This window comes from Dendrobates tinctorius, unplaced genomic scaffold (assembly GCF_039654945.1).
Source record: "Dendrobates tinctorius isolate UK_male_01 unplaced genomic scaffold, ASM3965494v1 ptg000128l, whole genome shotgun sequence".
In the NCBI taxonomy this organism is placed as follows: Eukaryota; Metazoa; Chordata; class Amphibia; order Anura; family Dendrobatidae; genus Dendrobates; species Dendrobates tinctorius.
The window spans coordinates 4380182-4399347 of NW_027361796.1; the positions used below are offsets into that span (position 1 = coordinate 4380182).

Consider the following 19166-nt stretch of genomic DNA (forward strand, 5'->3'; position numbering starts at 1 on the left):
CCACGCGGGGGGACCTAGTGAATGAACTGCAGAGAGCTGGGACCAATGTAACAAGGCCTACCATAAGTAACACACTACGCCACCATGGACTCAGATCCTGCAGTGCCAGACGTGTCCCACTGCTTAAGCCTGAACATGTCCGGGCCCGTCTGAAGTTTGCTAGAGAGCATTTGGATGATCCAGAGGAGTTTTGGGAGACTGTCCTATGGTCTGATGAAACCAAACTGGAACTGTTTGGTAGAAACACAACTTGTCGTGTTTGGAGGAAAAAGAATACTGAGTTGCATCCATCAAACACCATACCTACTGTAAAGCATGGTGGTGGAAACATCATGCTTTGGGGCTGTTTCTCTGCAAAGGGGCCAGGACGACTGATCCGGGTACATGAAAGAATGAATGGGGCCATGTATCGTGAGATTTTGAGTGCAAACCTCCTTCCATCAGCAAGGGCATTGAAGATGAAACGTGGCTGGGTCTTTCAACATGGCAATGATCCAAAGCACACCGCCAGGGCAACGAAGGAGTGGCTTCGTAAGAAGCATTTCAAGGTCCTGGAGTGGCCTAGCCAGTCTCCAGATCTCAACCCTATAGAAAACCTTTGGAGGGAGTTGAAAGTCCGTGTTGCCAAGCGAAAAGCCAAAAACATCACTGCTCTAGAGGAGATCTGCATGGAGGAATGGGCCAACATACCAACAACAGTGTGTGGCAACCTTGTGAAGACTTACAGAAAACGTTTGACCTCTGTCATTGCCAACAAAGGATATATCACAAAGTATTGAGATGAAATTTTGTTTATGACCAAATACTTATTTTCCACCATAATATGCAAATAAAATGAAAAAAAAAAACAGACAATGTGATTTTCTGGATTTTTTGTTCTCAGTTTGTCTCCCATAGTTGAGGTCTACCTATGATGTAAATTACAGACGCCTCTCATCTTTTTAAGTGGTGGAACTTGCACTATTGCTGACTGACTAAATACTTTTTTGCCCCACTGTATGTAGTATGTATGTATGAATGTAATATGTATGTATTTTGTAGTATGTATGTATGTTGTATGAATGTAGTATATATGTAGTATATATGTAGTATGTATGTATGTTGTATGAATGTAGTATGTATGTAGTATGTATGTTGTATGAATGTAGTATATATGTAGTATATATGTAGTATGTATGTATGTTGTATGAATGTAGTATGTATGTAGTATGTAGTATGTATGTTGTATGAATGTAGTATATATGTAGTATGTATGTATTATGTAGTATGTATATATGTTGTTTGAATGTAGAATATATGTAGTATATATGTAGTATGTATGTATGTTGTATGAATATAGTATGTATGTATGTATGTTGTATGAATGTAGTATATATGTAGTATGTATGTTGTATATATGTAGTATGTATGTATGTTGTATGAATGTAGTATAAATGTAGTATATATGTATTATGTAGTATGTATGTATGCTGTATGAATGCAGTATATATGTAGTATGTATGTAGTATGTATGTAGTATATATGAAGTATGTATGTAGTATGTATGTTGTATGAATGTTGTATATGTATGTAGTATGTATGTTTTGTTTTTTTTCCATTCAACACATTAGCCGGATGATGGGACTAATACTGTCCCATCATTGGCTAATTTGTCAATCACTGTCATTGTAGCAGGCATAGCCCGATGGGACTTGTAGTCCCATCGGACGATGCCTGCACACACACACAACCCCCGGCAGGCCCGCACAGACCCCTGGCAGGCCCGCACAGACCGCGCATCATGATGACATCATTTCAGCAGCCAATCACAGCCATGCCATTAGTTAACATGGCTAACACAACTGGCTCATTGCATTATGGGAACTTCCGATTCCGGTATTCGATATTGTAAAAATATCGGAACTCGTTATCGGAACTCCGATACAGCGAATATCGGCCGATACCCGATATTTGCAGTATCGGAATGCTCAACACTAGTCCTAACCATAACCAGTGTTTTTTGGCTGAGTTATACAGCTGACACTTGTTTAATAGCAGAGATCTGAACTAGCTGCTGTTTATCCATTTAAAGAGAATCTGTCACCAGTTTTGGTCTATATGAGTTACAGCCACTGCCTTTCAGGCTTGATATACAGCATTCTATAACGCTGTATATCTGCCCCCAACCTATCTTTTATAATACTCACCTGCGGGACGATCCAGTCGGAGGGGTTTCGCTAGTCTTGGTCCGGCGCCTCCCATCTTCTTACGATCACCGCCCTCCTGCTTGCTTCGTCCCTGCGTCATCCACACAATCTTCTTGGCATCGCGTGCCTGCGCAGGCGTTCTTTGCCCTGACTAGGGCAGAGTAAAGTACTGGAGTGCACATGCACCGGGGCTCTTTGACCTTTTCCAGCGCCTGCGCACCGCAGTGCTTTGCTCTGCCTTCAACAGGGCAGCAGGAGGACGGCGATCGTAAGAAGATGGGAGGCGCCGGACCAAGAAGAACGACATCCCTCCGACCGGACTGCCCCACGTGGGAGTGTAATAAAAGTTAGTTTTCTTCTCTTGCAGGTCGGGTTGGGGCTTATATACAGCTTTATAGAGTGCTGTATATCAGCCACAAAAGGTGGTGGCCATAACTCATATCAGTCAAAACAGGTGACAGGTTACCTTTAAATGACAGCGACATGCCAATGCATTGTCAGCATGTCATTTTAATGACATTTTGATGAGTTGTCATGTCGGCCAGGGGTGATGGCCCCCATTGTTGCCATCTTTGTCATCCTATGACTATGAAAAGATAATTTTCTCTATATACTGCAATATTAAAGTATCACATTATATGGAAAAAAAAAACAAATACAAAATCCCCAGAATGCCTGAAGAATATTTTTTTACAAATATTTTAAAAAAAATTCTAAATGTAAAAATGTACCCCCCTATTTCCCAGTTTAAAAATAAAAAAATATGAGCGAATAAATAGCTGTGAAATCTATCAAACTATAAAATAAATGTCTCAGTGTGATAAACACTGTAAAGTGAAAAAAAATCAATGCGCCAAAATTTTTGTTTTTTGTTACCTCGCTCCTTGTGTACCTCAAAACATATATGGCTCATATATACGACACATGTCGGAAGCAGGTGTATGAAGCGGGCTCATGCAGTGCAGGTTATGGCTGAGTATTACAGCCAGGACCTGCTGCTAACAATTGTGGGTGGAGTGGAGCTCCTCCAGCAATTGTTAACCTGTTAAATGTCGCTGTCAATTTTTGACAGCGGCATTTAACAGGCACCAATGTGTGCGCGCGTCAGTACGTCCGTTCATCGGCATTAATGTGGCGTGATCGCGGGTCGCCGATGACTGATGATTTCTATGCTTTTCATCATGGAACTCCTTTGAAACCCTGACTGTGGCCGGGCTTTGGCATCGCTGCATATAGCACAAGCAATTGGACGATCGAATCTTCAGGAACTCTAAGGGGTCACACAAGATCAGTAAAAAAAAAAAAAGTTTTAAAAAATATGAAAAAAGAGCTAAACTAAAATTCATCTCCCTTTCCCCCCATTGAAAATAAAGACATTAAAAAAAATACACATGTGGTATCGCTGCATTGAGAAAAGTCCAATGTATCAAAATATAAAAACAATTAACCCGATCGGTAAATACCATAAAAAAAAAATTAAAGTATGCCAAATTTACGGGTTTTTTTGTCACTGCATTTCCCAAAAAAATTTTGTAACAAGAGATCAAAAAGTCTCATCTATCCCAAAATGGTACTAATAAAAACGTCGTCTCGCCACGTAAACAATAAGCTATATCACAACTCCACCAGACGAAAAATAAAAATTTTCCGGTGTAACAGGCCAGATTAACCCCCCACCCAGAATATACCCGGAGTTAAAGTGTCCTAGGCCAGATTATACCCCTCCGGCTCAGAATATACCCCAGATGCGGTAGATCAGGCAGTACACGGGGCCCCAGGCAGCACATGGGGGCCTCAGGCAGCGCACAGGGCTCCTGGCAGCACACGGGGCCCCAGGCAGAGCACAGGGCCCTCGGCAGCACACGGGGCCCCAGGCAGCACACAGGGGCCCCAGGCAGCACACAGGGCCCCTAGCAGCACACGGGGGCCCCAGGCAGAACACATGGCCCAGGCAACACACGGGGGCCCCAGGCAGCACACGAGGGCCCCAGTTAGCGCACAGGGCCCCAGGCAGCCCATGGGGCCCCAGACAGTGCACAGGGGGGCAGAGACAGCCCGCAGGGCCCCTGTATGCTGTCTCTGCCCTCCTGTGTGCTGTCTGTGACCCCCTGTGCGCTGTTTGGGACCCCCTGTGCGATGTCTGGGGCCCCGTTCTTGAGTATATCACTCAATCCTGTGCGATGTCGAGCCCCTGTGCGACATCTGGGGCCCCATTCTTGAGTATATCACTCAATGGTTCTCATAATCGTGAAAAATGTGAGCTACAGCAGCCGGGGTATATTCTGGCCCAGAGGAGTATAATCTGGCCTAGGCCAATTTATACCCCAGGGTACAGGTACTGGCCTAGGCTATAATATACCTATGGTCTATTCTCCTCTAGGGCAGAATATTAGTGTGTTTTTGCTGCTGTAGTGCTACAGCATAAATAGCTGCACATACACAAACCATATAACATTTGATGTGGCTTTTGTCAGATTTTGATGCGGTCTGCAGCACATTCCCCTCTTCCACGTGACACGGAGAAATCTGCTGTGATTCTGCACAAAAAATTCACATCATTGGGATGTGGATTTTGATGCAGATTGGCTGCTGATTTTTTTCACTGTGGAAAATCAGCAGCAAATCTAGTGCATTGGAACGGGTGGACTAGACTTACATCATGTGTTGGAAGCATTACATTGAACTGACAGTAGATGGTGCAGTTCCATCAGTGCATAGTTAATGTTATGTGTTGTAACTTGTTATGCATGTTTCTCCCTGCTCTCTATTATATGCACTTTAAGTTCTCCAGTGTGAGTTCCTATTCTATCCTGATAAGGTATATAAAGTGAACTTGGAACACCTCCAACCAAAAAATAAGTTTGCCAATTTTGACTGCAATGGAAGACCAACTGTATGATCAGCTTTTGAGATTCTACACTGCAACAGAACAAAAGTACCCCCAGTGGATCTACGATCTACCTCCAGAGAAACGTTCAAATGCCAAGTCCCAGTTTAGACAAACATCTAAGACATATCGAGCATAGAAAGGGATTATTTACTATGAAAAAAAGGAGGTTCTCACTACTACTAAATATCCTGAAGGCCTGTCACGACAACCCATCTTCTGATGGCCATTTTGGCAGAGATAAAACATTTGCCAAAATTTCTGACCGTTATTGGAAGGAAATGAAAAACGATGTTCACCAACATGTCAAAGCCCGTCAAAAATGTTTTGTCACAAGTCCCAAAATCAGCAAAGAAGCTACATCACTCAACAGTATACCAGTGCCTGGAAAAGTATGGAGCTTAGTTGGGACTGATATGATCGGTCCTCTTCAGGAAACATCAAATGGCAACAAATATATAGTTGCTGTACACTGATCATTTTTCAAAGTGGACTGAAGCAACAGCTGTTCCAGACGAGTGCTATGTCAGTAGCAAAATTTTTGTACACCGTTATTTGCCGCTTAGGCTGTATGGACACTTTGATTAGCGACCAGGGAAGAGAGTTTGTGAACTCAATCATCGACAACCTGATGGATCATTTTCAAACAGATCACCGCATTTCAACTGCCTACCCACCCACAAACAAATGGCCAGCGGGAACGTGACACCCAAAGAATCTCTTAGGCTACTTTCACACATCAGGTTTTCGCCGTCAGGCGCGTTCCGGCGTCGTGCCGGAGCGCCGGATCCGGCAAATGTTTTGTAAAACCAGATGTGACGGATCCGGTTTTCTGCCGGATCCGTCTTGCGCATGACAGCCAAAACCGGATCCGTCTCATCCGGTTCATCTGGTTTTCGATCCGTTTTTCGACGGATTACGCCGGATCCGGTTTTTAAAAACGCCCCTTGTGGCCTTCCGAACTGGATTGGCTACTGAAAAACTATATATACCGTGTTCCTACAGCCCTTCTTTGACAGGTTGTAGAGGAGAAAGTGCAGGTTGGAGAGAAGAGCAAGTGACTGGCGAAGATGGATGTTGTGATTGGAAATATTTTGAAGAATTTGACGGATTTTACAGCAGAGGCGAATCGTTTGAGGGTGATTGTTCTGGAGAAGGAGAGAGCGAGACAGCAGCGCATCAGGCATCGTAGACGATGTTTGTGGATCCACCCCATCACAGCCAAGAGAATGATGCGTGGGGTCTATTCTACACTCTGCATGGACCTTAGACGAAACCCGGAGAAATTTTTTGGATATGTTCGGATGAAAATGGAGAATTTTGATTACTTGGTGGAGCGCATTGCACACCTCATAAGAAAATTGGACACCTATTGCCGCTTCTCTGTTTCACCTGCAGAGCGTCTGATGGTGACTTTAAGGTAAGCCACATTTATTGGATATGCTCGCATCAGAGCACACTTTCACTGCAATCTTGTTGGTGGTAGTTTGTATCTCCAAGTGTTATAGCTGAGTTTTGGTATGTAATGCTGTTATTTTAAACTAATTGATTGTTTTTTAATTCCCCACAGATTTCTTGCAACTGGAGAATCCCTTACGTCACTGCATTTCCAGTACAGACTCGGGATTTCCACCATATCTGGAATAGTGAAGCACACATGCCGTGCACTGTGGGACTCCTTAGCTGAAGAGTTTTTACCAGAGCCCACAACAGAGAGGTGGATTGAAATTTCTGAAAAGTTTCAACAGATATGTCAGTTTCCGTACTGCTTGGGCGCTGTGGACGGGAAACATATCCGCATTGTAAAGCCAGCCGGATCGGGATCGGAATATTTCAATTACAAGAAATATTTTTCAATTGTCCTCATGGCCATCGCTGACGCGGAATACAAATTTATTGCTGTTGATATTGGGGCCTATGGTCGCTCCAATGACTCAAGTTTTCAAACTGTCTGCCATGGGGCGTAAACTGTATGGAAACACCTTCCAGTTCCCATCCCCTAGACCGCTGCCGCAAACATCTAGTCCACCTATGCCATTTGTCTGTGTAGGGGATGAAGCCTTCCAGCTGTCAGAACACCTTTTGAAACCGTACGGTAGCAGAGGATTGTCAAGAACAAAACGCATTTTTAATTACCGCCTCACAAGAGCAAGAAGAATGGTTGAATGTACCTTTGGTATTCTGACAGCCAAATGGCAGGTCCTATTGACTGCGATCAACCTCAAGACAGAAACTGTGGACGAGGTGATCAAAGCTTGCGTGGAACTCCACAATTTTGTTATCTGCAAGGAACCCATTTCCATTGAGGACACCTCTGAAGAAACCACCTTGCAAGATTACCATGACATTACCACTAGAAGTTCTGTGACGGTTTCAGTAATGAGGGACAATTTTGCACTATACTTTATGTCACCTCAAGGCAGAGTACACTGGCAGGATGACAGAGTGTGAAAGATTTGTGCCCTAACCAAACTTGTGTACCTTCTGTACCAACAGTATATACCTTTGCCAACCAAAGTTGGCTATCTTGTCATGGTCTTACTATTTTTACCTTTAGGCCACAGGTGTGTACTTGGTTGTGTTTTATGCAAAGTATTTCACCTTTTAACAAAAGTTGTGTACATTGTTAGGAAATCACCAACAATAAACACAACTTTTTAGGTGAAATACTTTGCTTCAAACACAACCAGGAACATAACTGTGGCAAAAAGCTAAAATTTATTTACCTTTTACCCACAGTTATATACCTAGTTTTGAATACCTTTTTTCCTTTTAAATACCCTGTATTTAACCTTTTTTTTTAACATATTTCGCCGCAGAAAGAAATGACAGACAACCAGTGTAAACAATAATTTAACTTTTATTTAAACTTTTTTTTTTAGTAAACTTTTTAAATTTAAATAAACTTTTTTAATAAAGCTTTGAAACCATAAAACTGGTCATTTTTATTAAAATACACACATATTATAAATTTGTGTAGTGTGGGGTGGAAATACTGCTGGAGGGGCTGCGGGACACTTCGACACTGGGAGTGTGGAGAGGGGACTGGGATCGTGGTGGGGAAGGAACAGTTAGAGGTGAAGGTGTGGAAAAAGCGAGAGAATGGGTGGACATGTGGGAGGCAGAAGAGGTGGTGGGTGGTGGAGTGGAGGGTTGGGCAGGGACTGTAGAAGCAGATGATGTTGATGGAAAGTTGTATGGGGAAGGAGTTTGGTACGGGGAAGGAGTTTGGTACAGGGCAGGTTGCTGGAAGTGGGGAGATGTCTGGTAATGGGGAGGTTGCTGGTACTGGGGAGGTTGCTGGTACTGGGGAGGTGGCTGGTATGTAATAGGAGGGGGAGGATGGAAAGTAGCTGGAGGGGGTGCAGGTGGAGGAACTACTGGGGTGGGAGGAGGAGGTTGGGAGGTAACGTGCTGGAGAGCACCGTGGCACGAATGCATTACATGCATCTGCTGGCTAGGAGAGAGCGGTTCCATGCGCTCCATAACAGACCTGAAAAAGGTGTGGTTTGGCGAAGATCTTGCTTCTGAATGCATGGTTTGCAGAAGTGTCTTCACCTCCAGAATGCTGGAGTTGATCTGCTGAAAGCCTGCGGAGATTTGCTCTGACAAGACTTTTAGACAGTTCTGGAAAGATGCATTCAGATGCAAGAACTCTGGTGCATAAGTCTTTTCCTGACCCCTCTGCCGCTAACGCCCAGTACCCGCAGGTGTACTAGAGGTGGCAGGGGCAGAAGGGTGGGGTAAAGGGAAAGCAATCTCCTCTCCAGCAGCTTCATGTAATGTTGTCGGCCACGATGCTCCTGCGCTGGTGGATGGGACAGATGGGTGTAATGTGTGGGAAGGTGCAGATGTACCGGGGCAGTCGAAGTGTCCCTCGGTGCCGGTCTCCTCAGGGATCGCCTCAGAAGGGTCCAATCGTGCAGGCTCCCGAGTGCTGCTCACCGTGCTGTGGAATAAAGAGAAAAAAAAACAATTAAAATAGTGACATGGCATGGCCCTGGCTGAAAAAATTTTTTTACATCTAAACATTTTTTTTTTACATGTGGTGTGTAATATTTACCTTCTGGTGACCATTGTATCCCGGAGGAACGACAGGGCTCGTGCGTACTTGTTCTTGCTCCTGCGTCCTCCAGATCCACTCGGGGCCCGCATCTCTTTATTGAACTCCTTCTTGAAACGATTCCTCACAGACCGCCACCGCTTCACAATTCTATCCCCTGAAACGAGAAAGGACAAAGTGGTTAGTATACAACATCAGTGTTTCCCAAACTCCAGTCCTCATGGTCCCCAGAGGTCATGTTTTCAGGATTTCCATAGTAAATAGAAATCCTGAACACATGATCCGTGGGGACCACGAGGACTGGAGTTCGGGAAACACTGGTTTACATCAAGCAACCGGTACTGTATATACTTACGTTCTTTAATCTGGGCCCGAGCATCGAGGTCCTCCCAGCGGTCCACAAGGAGCGAACAGATTTCCTCCCAGAGCCGTCGGGTAGCTATCAGGTCAGCATGGCGGCGGTCAGCCATATTCCATAGCGGCTCCCTTTCTCTGACGAGATTGATGAGGTGGTCCACATCTATTCCTCCATCCTCACTGTCAGAGTCGGGAGCACGCTGTGAAGGCTGTTAAAGTAAAAGAGAAAAATAGCAAAATTAGGCACCACACTTTAAGACATGAAATAAAAAGTGTACCAAAATTTAACTTAAATATTATACTTACACGCTGGTGACCGCCGCGTTGCTGTCGCCGACGACCCTGGGAGGCACTGCGAGGACCTCTTGGCCGAGCACCAGATTGGGAAGACTAGAGAAGAAAAGAAAAAAAAATTTATGTGTTTGGATGTTGGCATATTTGTTTGCTGTGTGATGTCTGCGGTACATTGTTTTCTATGTGTTGTTGTGTGTAGTGTGATGTTGTGTTTCTGCGTTTGATGAAAAAATCTTACCAATTGTGAGCCCACTCCAGGTGTCTGTCCACCCCTTCCTTCTTCTTCTGGGAGCTCCTCTTCAGCTTGTGATTCCTGTTTTGAAATAAAAGGCAATGAATAGACATATATTACAGAGATGATGGATTTTGGAAATAAAAACTTACCATCAAACGCTGATGATGCGACGGAGGGCTCCCAGAAGAAGATGTGGTGTCCTCTTGCTGGCCAGACTCCATGGCTGTGGGTGGTGCTGCTGCTGCTGCCAGTGCTGCTGCTGCATCTCTTGGGCGGCTGTTGAATAAAGAGAAACAAAGGGCCAATGAATATCTTGATATTCCATGGCCCTAGTTTTGAGGAATGGGGGATTTGATAATTACCGTCTCTCATCTGCTGGTGGACTCCCCTCCCGTTGTACAGCATGTTCCCTTTGCTGCTCCATTTGGGGTGGTGGTGGTGCTGATGGTGCTGCAGTGGTCTCCTGCCTTCTCCTGCGCCTGGTTCCTGTCTTGGGTGGCATGGTGGGTGTGGCTGAGGGTCCCACTGTCATGCTTTTATACAGTATATGTGTGCTGTGGGCAGAGCTACTGAGCATGCTCAGACCCAAAAAACCGGATCCGGCGCATTGCGGCGCTCATAGACTTTCATTGTGTGAAAAAGCCAGAAGCGCCGGATCCAACGTTACAGTTGCCGTTTTTTCAAGACGCCGGATTGCGACACATTGCCGGATCCGGCGAAAACCGGACGAAACGCATGGCCATCCGGCGCGATCCGGCGCAAATGCAAGTCAATGGGGGGGGGAACCGGATCCGGCATTGCATTTCGCCGGATCCGGTTTTTGTCAAAAGAGCCGGATCGCGCCTGACGGCGAAAACCTGATGTGTGAAAGAGGCCGTAGCAAGCTTGTCAATGACCAAGGAACCAAATGGGACCAATTCAACCCTGGTTTTTTGTTTGCCTATCACACATCTGTGCATGCCTCAACCAAGATCAGTCCATTTGAGGTCATGTATGGACGAAAGGCTAAGCATCCTATTGACCTCAATCCATCAGCAAATGACACTGTGGATGTCATGTCTCTTTCTGATGATGCCAACCCTGATGTGCTAAATACACTCACAACCATTCATAACAGGATCCACTCAACTGTAAGTACCAACATCCATTCTGCTCAGGAACACCAAAAGTGTGCCTTTGATCGCCGACACAACAGCAACAAAGAAATCACTGCTGGCACCATTGTTTATATCAGTAATCAACATCGTATACATCGCGTGGGTTCAAAGATGGAACCACACTGAGTTGGACCCTACGTAGATGTGGAATCCTTAACCAAGGGACGAGTAAAGCTTAAGAACAATAAGACTGGCAAGATACTAAGCAACACCTACCATTCCAGCAACCTTAAGATTTACCAGGATAAAGAGATGTGTGACTCTGCCACACAGAAACACAAGCAAACCAAGACTTTCCACCCACTACCAAGTTCAGGAAGGAAGTATCTTACCACCACTCTTGACCTTAGGTTTAGTAGTTGTGGACAACCACGGCATACATATAAAACCAAAGGTGATGGGAACTGCTTCTTTCAGGCCATCGGTTATATCCTGACAGGAACAGAGAATAACTACACCTTCTCAGAGCTAAAGTCATCTACCACATGAAAACTGACTTGTCCAAAAAACTACAGGGCTACTTCAATCAAGATGTGAATGAATATGTGAACACCTCTGGCATCTCTCGTGATGGAGTCTGGGCAACTGATGCAGAAATCATGGCCACAGCAAATCTGTTGAGTTGTGACATCGTCATCCACACAAAAGTCGGTGACACCATGGATTGGTTGACCTATCCCGCAAGCTTCAATCTGCAGTCAACAACAGAACATGCACTTTATCTTGAAAACAAGCATGATCATTTTAATGTTGTTATCAGTGTTTACCTTTGAACATTTATATTGTATTGTCCTGTCACCAGCCATGTGTACGATTATCGGCCAAAAGCCTCTCTGGAACCACTAATCGCCCCATGTAAAGGTATCTTTATAAGTTGAAGTTTCAGAATGTTATGACTTTTATTATATTCTGAACAGTCAAGTTTTTTATGAACCGTTAAGGTTTTCTGGTTGAAGTAAAAAAAAAGTCTGTGTGTTTAGAGTTTGAAACAATAAAATGTTCAAAAATTATGTAATTCTTGATTATAACACTCAATGGTGCTCATAAACATGTCAAATCTGTTCTTTAATATACTTTAATATACAGTACTTTAATATTTAATATACTCAAGAACGGGGGCTTCAGACGTCACCCAGGAGCCACAGACATCGCATAGGGACCCCAGACATCACACAGGATTGAGTGATATACTCAAGAACGGGGCCCCAGACATCGCACAGGGGGCAGAAACAGCGTACAGGGGGGCAGAGACAGTCTGTGTGCTGCCTGGGGCCCTATGCGATTCCAGGGGCCCTGTGTGCTGCCTGTGGTCGCTGTGCCTGGGCCCTGTGTGCTGCCTGGGGCCCAGTGTGCTACCTGTAGCCCCTGTGCTGTGCCTGGGGCCCCATGTGCTGCCGGGGCCCCTGTGCGCTGCCTGGGACCCCCATGTGCTGCTTGGGCCCCCATGTGCTGCCTGTGACCCATGTGCTGTGCCTGGGGCCCTGTGTGCTGCTTGGGGCCCCTGTGCACTGCCTGGGGGGTCCTGTGTGCGGCTTGGGGCACTGTGTGCTGCCTGTGGCCCCTGTTCGCTGCCTGGGGCCTTGTGCGCTTCCTGGGGCTCCCGTGTGCTGCCTGGGGCTCTGTGTGCTGCCAGAGGCCCTGCGCGCTGCCAGGGGCCCCTGTGCGTTGCCTGGGAACCCATTCGCTGTCTCTGCTCCAGTATGCTGCCTAGGGCCCCGTGTACTGCCTGATCTACAGCAGCTAGGGTGTAGTCTGGCCCAGAGGGGTATAAACTAGCCACTTTAACCCCGGGTATATTCTGGGTAGGGGGTTAATCTGGCCTGTTACACCGGGTCTCCCAAAGTTTCGACACAACTCCAAAAATATTTTTTTTGCAAACTTCAGATTTTTTTTTCACCAGTAAAATAATAAAAAACTGGACATTTTTGGTAGTCCTGTAACCATATAGATGAGCAGAATCATACTATCAGGACATTTTTACCACAAAATGTACACCATAAAAACAATTACCTAAAAACAATGTCAGAATTGTGGTTTTTTTTCAAAATTCAACCGCAATTGGAATTTTTTTTCCAGTACACTATGTGGTAAAATGACTGATGATATTCAAAAGTACAACTTGGTCCCGGAAAAAAAAAAACAAGTCATCATACATCTATGTGGACAGAAAAATAAATGAGTTAAGGCTTTGGGAAGAAGGGGAGGAAAAAAAGGAAATGCAAACACGGAAACTGGCTGCAGGGTGAAGGGGTTAACAAGTTAATCCCTTTAGATGCCATAACAATATTTACATTTTTTTTACCTAAAACCTGGATTTTCAACTAAAAATCCTTCGCCCATGGATGAGATGTCTGGGCCCTGCTCCCTTCCAGGCTTCAGACAAATTAGGCTGTGTGCACACGATGCAGATATCCAGCGGATCCGCAGGGGATTTTACCGCGCAGAAATGTTGCATATCCGCATTGTGATGTACAGTAGCATGTTAGTCAATTGAAAAAAAAAATGCTGTGCAGACGCTGCGGATTTTTCAGCGCGGTTTTCTTGTGGTTCAAAATATGCAGCATGTCGCTTCTTTTGTGTGGTTTTCCACCTGCTCCATTCTCCAAATCCGCAAGGGAAAACCGCACAAAAACCGCAAGAAAACCGCAAAAAAACAGGAAGAAATCCGCAGGAAAAATGCAGGTCATTTGACCTGCGGATTTCTTCAATTCTGCCCGGAAAAATCCACAGGGCTGAAAAGTACGTGTGCACTCAGCCTTAGGCTTCTTTTACACTTGCCGTGTTTTTGTGGGCCTTTTTTGTGGCTCCAATAGATTTCTATGGGGCCTCAAAAACGTCCCGCAAAAATTCGTTGGCCATGAGTGCCGTGTTTACATCCATGAAAAAATATCGAGCTTGCTCAATATTTTTCACGGCTTAAGGACACGGCCCCCATAGAAATTAATGGGTCTGCAAAAACAACGGAAGCTTGTTTTTGCGGTACACCGTAATTGCGGAAAGCCGTATTTTTTCCCCCAACTTTTCAAAACCACAGAAAAACGGCGATCCGAGAAGATTTATGCGGCAGACTGTGAAAATTATGGCAAAACCGGCCGCCAAAAACACGGGAAGTGCAAAAGAAGCATTAGTATGTATGTTTAATCTAGTGGAATTTACTTGTTAGTGACAAAGCCTTGTGAAACCTCAGCCTGCTGGTCTGTGTGTGACCCAGTGATAAGCATTTAAATACATCACTCTTATCTGAATGGAATGTATCTATCTTCCTTTTTCTATATAGATTGCTGTCCCTGTATTTGTTATGATCAGTTAATCATTGTGAGTGCAGATTACACCTGCAGTTATTATTAAGTGAGCAGTAAAGCATTTAGGTGGAACCTCACTGATACATCGCGCAATAAACTGGCTACAGACTTAGTGAATGGTGAGGAGAAAGAACACAATGTAAAATCAGTATTACATTGGTGCATGTCATTTTACAGAACATAAAAATGGTCTATTATGATAGTTTTCATGTGGATTTGCCGAGTGTAAGGCCGGTTTCACATGTCCGGATATTTCTGTACCTGAAATGTCAGTGTCCATGTGTGTAATACTTGCATCACATGTTTGGCCACCATGTGCCCCTCGTATGCCGCATCAGTACCACATGGATGGGCACCAGGAAAGCGCCACAGTAAGCGCTGTTCCCTGGCGCCAGGTGCTGAAGACAGCTCTCATCATTCTCCCCTGCTCTGCCGGTGATCAACACGAGCAGGGGAGAATAATGAGAGTTATATTCAAGTGATAACAATGACAGCAGACGGCCGATGGGACTATTACTCCTATCAGCCTGCACCTGCTGCCGCTAATAACAGTGAGAGCAGGAGCAGCTGATGGGAGTATTCATCAGCCGGCTCCTGCGCTGTAAATAAATAATTTTTTTTAAAAAACTGCATCGGTTCTCCTCTATTTTCTATAATCAGCCAGGAAAAACTCACAGCTGCAACCCTCAGCTGTCAGCTTCAGCAAGGCTGTTTATCAAGAGTAGAGGGGTCCCCACTCTGATTTTTGTAATTATTTACAGTAAATAAATAATTTTAAAAAAATGGAGTACCCCCTATTTTTGACAACCAACCTTGCTAAAGCTGACAGCTGGGGGCTGGTATTCTGAGGCTGGTAAAGGGCCATTGATATAGCCCCCCCCCAGCCTAAAAATACAGTCATATGTTAAAGTTTGGGCACCCCTATTAATGTTAACTTTTTTTCTTTATAACAATTTTGGTTTTTGCAACAGCTATTTCAGTTTCATATATCTAATAACTGATGGACTCAGTTATATTTCTGGATTCAAATGAGGTTTATTGTACGAACAGAAAATGTGCAATCTGCGTTTAAACAAAATTTGACCGGTGCAAAAGTATGGGCACCTCAACATAAAAGTGATATTAATATTTCGTAGATCCTCCTTTTGCAAAAATAACAGCCTCTAGTCACTTCCTGTAGCTATTAATGAGTTCCTGGATCCTGGATGAAGGTATTTGTGACCATTCCTGTTTACAAAACAATTCCAGTTCAGTTAAGTTTGATGGTCACCGAGCATGGACAGCCCGCTTCAAATCATCCCACAGATGTTCAATGATATTCAGGTCTGGGGACTGGGATGGCCATTCCAGAACATTGTAATTGTTCCTCTGCATGAATGCCTGAGTAGATTTGGAGCGGTGTTGTGGATCATTGTCTTGCTGAAATATCCATCCCCTGCGTAACTTCAACTTCGTCACTGATTCTTGCACATTATTGTCAAGAATCTGCTGATACTGAGTTGAATCCATGCGACCCTCAACTTTAACAAGATTCCCGGTGCCGGCATTGGCCACACAGCCCCAAAGCATGATGGAACCTCCACCAAATTTTACTGTGGGTAGCAAGTGTTTTTCTTGGAATGCTGTGTTTTTTAGCCTCCATGCATAACGCCTTTTTGTATGACCAAACAACTCAATCTTTGTTTCATCAGTCCACAGGACCTTCTTCCAAAATGTAACTGGCTTGTCCAAATGTGCTTTTGCATACTTCAGGCGACTCGGTTTGTGGCGTGCTTGCAGAAACGGCTTCTTTCGCATCACTCTCCCATACAGCTTCTCCTTGTACAAAGTGCACTGTATTGTTGTCCGATGCACAGTGACACCATCTGCAGCAAGATGATGCTGCAGGTCTTTGGAGGTGGTCTGTGGATTATCCTTGACTGTTCTCACCATTCTTCTTCTCTGCCTTTCTGATATTTTTCTTGGCCTGCCACTTCTGGGCTTAACAAGAACTGTACCTGTGTTCTTCCATTTCCTTACTATGTTCCTCACAGTGGAAACTGACAGGTTAAATCTCTGAGACAACTTTTTGTATCCTTCCCCTGAAAAGCTATGTTGAATAATCTTTGTTTTCAGATCATTTGTGAGTTGTTTTGAGGAGCCCATGATGCCACTCTTCATAGGAGAATCAAATAGGAGAACTACTTGCAAGTGGCCACCTTAAATACCTTTTCTCATGATTTGATACACCTGGCTATGAAGTTCAAAGCTCAATGAGGTTACAAAACCAATTTAGTGCTTCAGGAAGTCAGTAAAAAGTAGTTAGGAGTGTTCAAATCAAGAAAATGATAAGGGTGCCCATACTTTTGCACTGGTCAAATTTTGTTTAAATGCAGATTGCACATTTTCTGTTAGTACAATAAACCTCATTTGAATCCAGAAATATAACTGAGTCCATCAGTTATTAGATATATGAAACTGAAATAGCTGTTGCAAAAACCAAAATTGTTATTAAGAAAAAAGGTTAACATTAATAGGGGTGCCCAAACTTTAACATATGACTGTATATGGGCACTGGACTATGGGATGGAGGATATGTATGATGGGTATATGGGCATGGGCCTATGGGATGGAGGATACGGTAATTATAATTTGTTATAACTAACCAGTTAGTTACTATGCTCGGGCAGTGCCGGGCTCTTCAGCTAGTTTTTGTATAAATTTGCATACTTGTTAATCTGTTATATTTTGGCCTCTTGCTTTGTCCATTGTAAATGATATACTATATTGTGTCTCATTATGAGTGTGGGCACTTTCTTTGCTTTTAGTACCAACTTTTGTCTAAATAAAATCATGTTACATACTATTGCTCCATTCAGTGTGTTTGTTTCACATGCAGTTCACAGAGTGGACAGCAATGGGGGATACATCTATAAGGAGTTACGGTATACAGTATATGAATGTATTTAATGCCTTCTGTACAATATATCTTCATAGAACTCAGTTGTTCAGCAGTTCAACAGAATAGTAAGTTGCCACTTGTTATACACTGACCGCCACCATTCAGTATATGTGTATATATATATATATATATATATATATATATATATATATATATATACAGTCATGGCCAAAAGTATTGACACCCCTGCAATTCTGTCAGATAATACTCAGTTTCTTCCTGAAAATGATTGCAAACACAAATTCTTTGGTATTATTATCATCATTTAATTTGTCTTAAATGAAAAAACACAAAAATAATTGTCCTAAAGCCAAATTGGATATAATTCCACACCAAACATAAAAAAAAGGGTGGACAAAAGTATTGGCACTGTTCGAAAAATCATGTGATGCTTCTCTAATTTGTGTAATTAACAGCACCTGTAACTTACCTGTGGCACCTAACAGGTGTTGGCAATAACTATATCACACTTGCAGCCAGTTGACATGGATTAAAGTTGACTCAACCTCTGTCCTGTGTCCTTGTGTGTACCACATTGAGCATGGAGAAAAGAAAGAAGACCAAAGAACTGTCTGAGGACTTGAGAAACCAAATTGTGAGGAAGCATGAGCAATCTCAAGGCTACAAGTCCATCTCCAAAGACCTGAATGTTCCTGTGTCTACCGTGAGCAGTGTCATCAAGAAGTTTAAAGCCCATGGCACTGTGGCTAACCTCCCTAGATGTGGACAGAAAAGAAAAATTGACAAGAGATTTCAACGCAAGATTGTGCGGATGTTGGATAAAGAACCTCGACTAACATCCAAACAAGTTCAAGCTGCCCTGCAGTCCGAGGGTACAACAGTGTCAACCCGTACTATCCGTCGGCATCTGAATGAAAAGGGACTGTATGGTAGGAGACCCAGGAAGACCCCACTTCTTACCCCGAGACATAAAAAAGCCAGGCTGGAGTTTGCCAAAACTTACCTGAAAAAGCCTAAAACGTTTTGGAAGAATGTTCTCTGGTCAGATGAGACAAAAGTAGAGCTTTTTGTTCAAAGGCATCAACATAGAGTTTACAGGAGAAAAAAAGAGGCATTCAAAGAAAAGAACACGGTCCCTACAGTCAAACATAGCGGATGTTCCCTGATGTTTTGGGGTTGCTTTGCTGCCTCTGGCACTGGACTGCTTGACCGTGTGCATGGCAATATGAAGTCAGAAGAATACCAACAAATTTTGCAGCATAATGTAGGGCCCAGTGTGAGAAAGCTGGGTCTCCCTCAGAGGTCATGGGTCTTCCAGCAGGACAATGACCCAAAACACACTTCAAAAAGCACTAGAAAATGGTTTGAGAGAAAGCACTGGAGACTTCTAAGGTGGCCAGCAATGAGTCCAGACCTGAATCCCATAGAACACCTGTGGAGAGATCTAAAAATGGCAGTTTGGAGAAGGCACCCTTCAAATATCAGGGACCTGGAGCTGTTTGCCAAAGAAGAATGGTCTAAAATTCCAGCAGAGCATTGTAAGAAACTCATTGATGGTTACCGGAAGCGGTTGGTCGCAGTTATTTTGGCTAAAGGTTGTGCAACCAAGTATTAGGCTGAGGGTGCCAATACTTTTGTCCGGCCCATTTTTGGAGTTTTGTGTGAAATGATCAATGTTTTGCTTTTTGCTTCATTCTCTTTTGTGTTTTTTCATTTAAGACAAATTAAATGAAGATAATAATGCCAAAGAATTTGTGCTTGCAATCATTTTCAGGAAGAAACT

At 43.9% G+C, this 19166-nt stretch overlaps 1 protein-coding gene across 1 annotated transcript in view; it reads left to right on the forward strand.

Annotated features, from left to right (window-relative positions):
- The window catches only part of SLC1A1 (solute carrier family 1 member 1), a 90389-nt gene that overhangs the window by 26616 nt on the left and 44607 nt on the right, over nt 1-19166 (forward strand). The window lies entirely within an intron of this gene.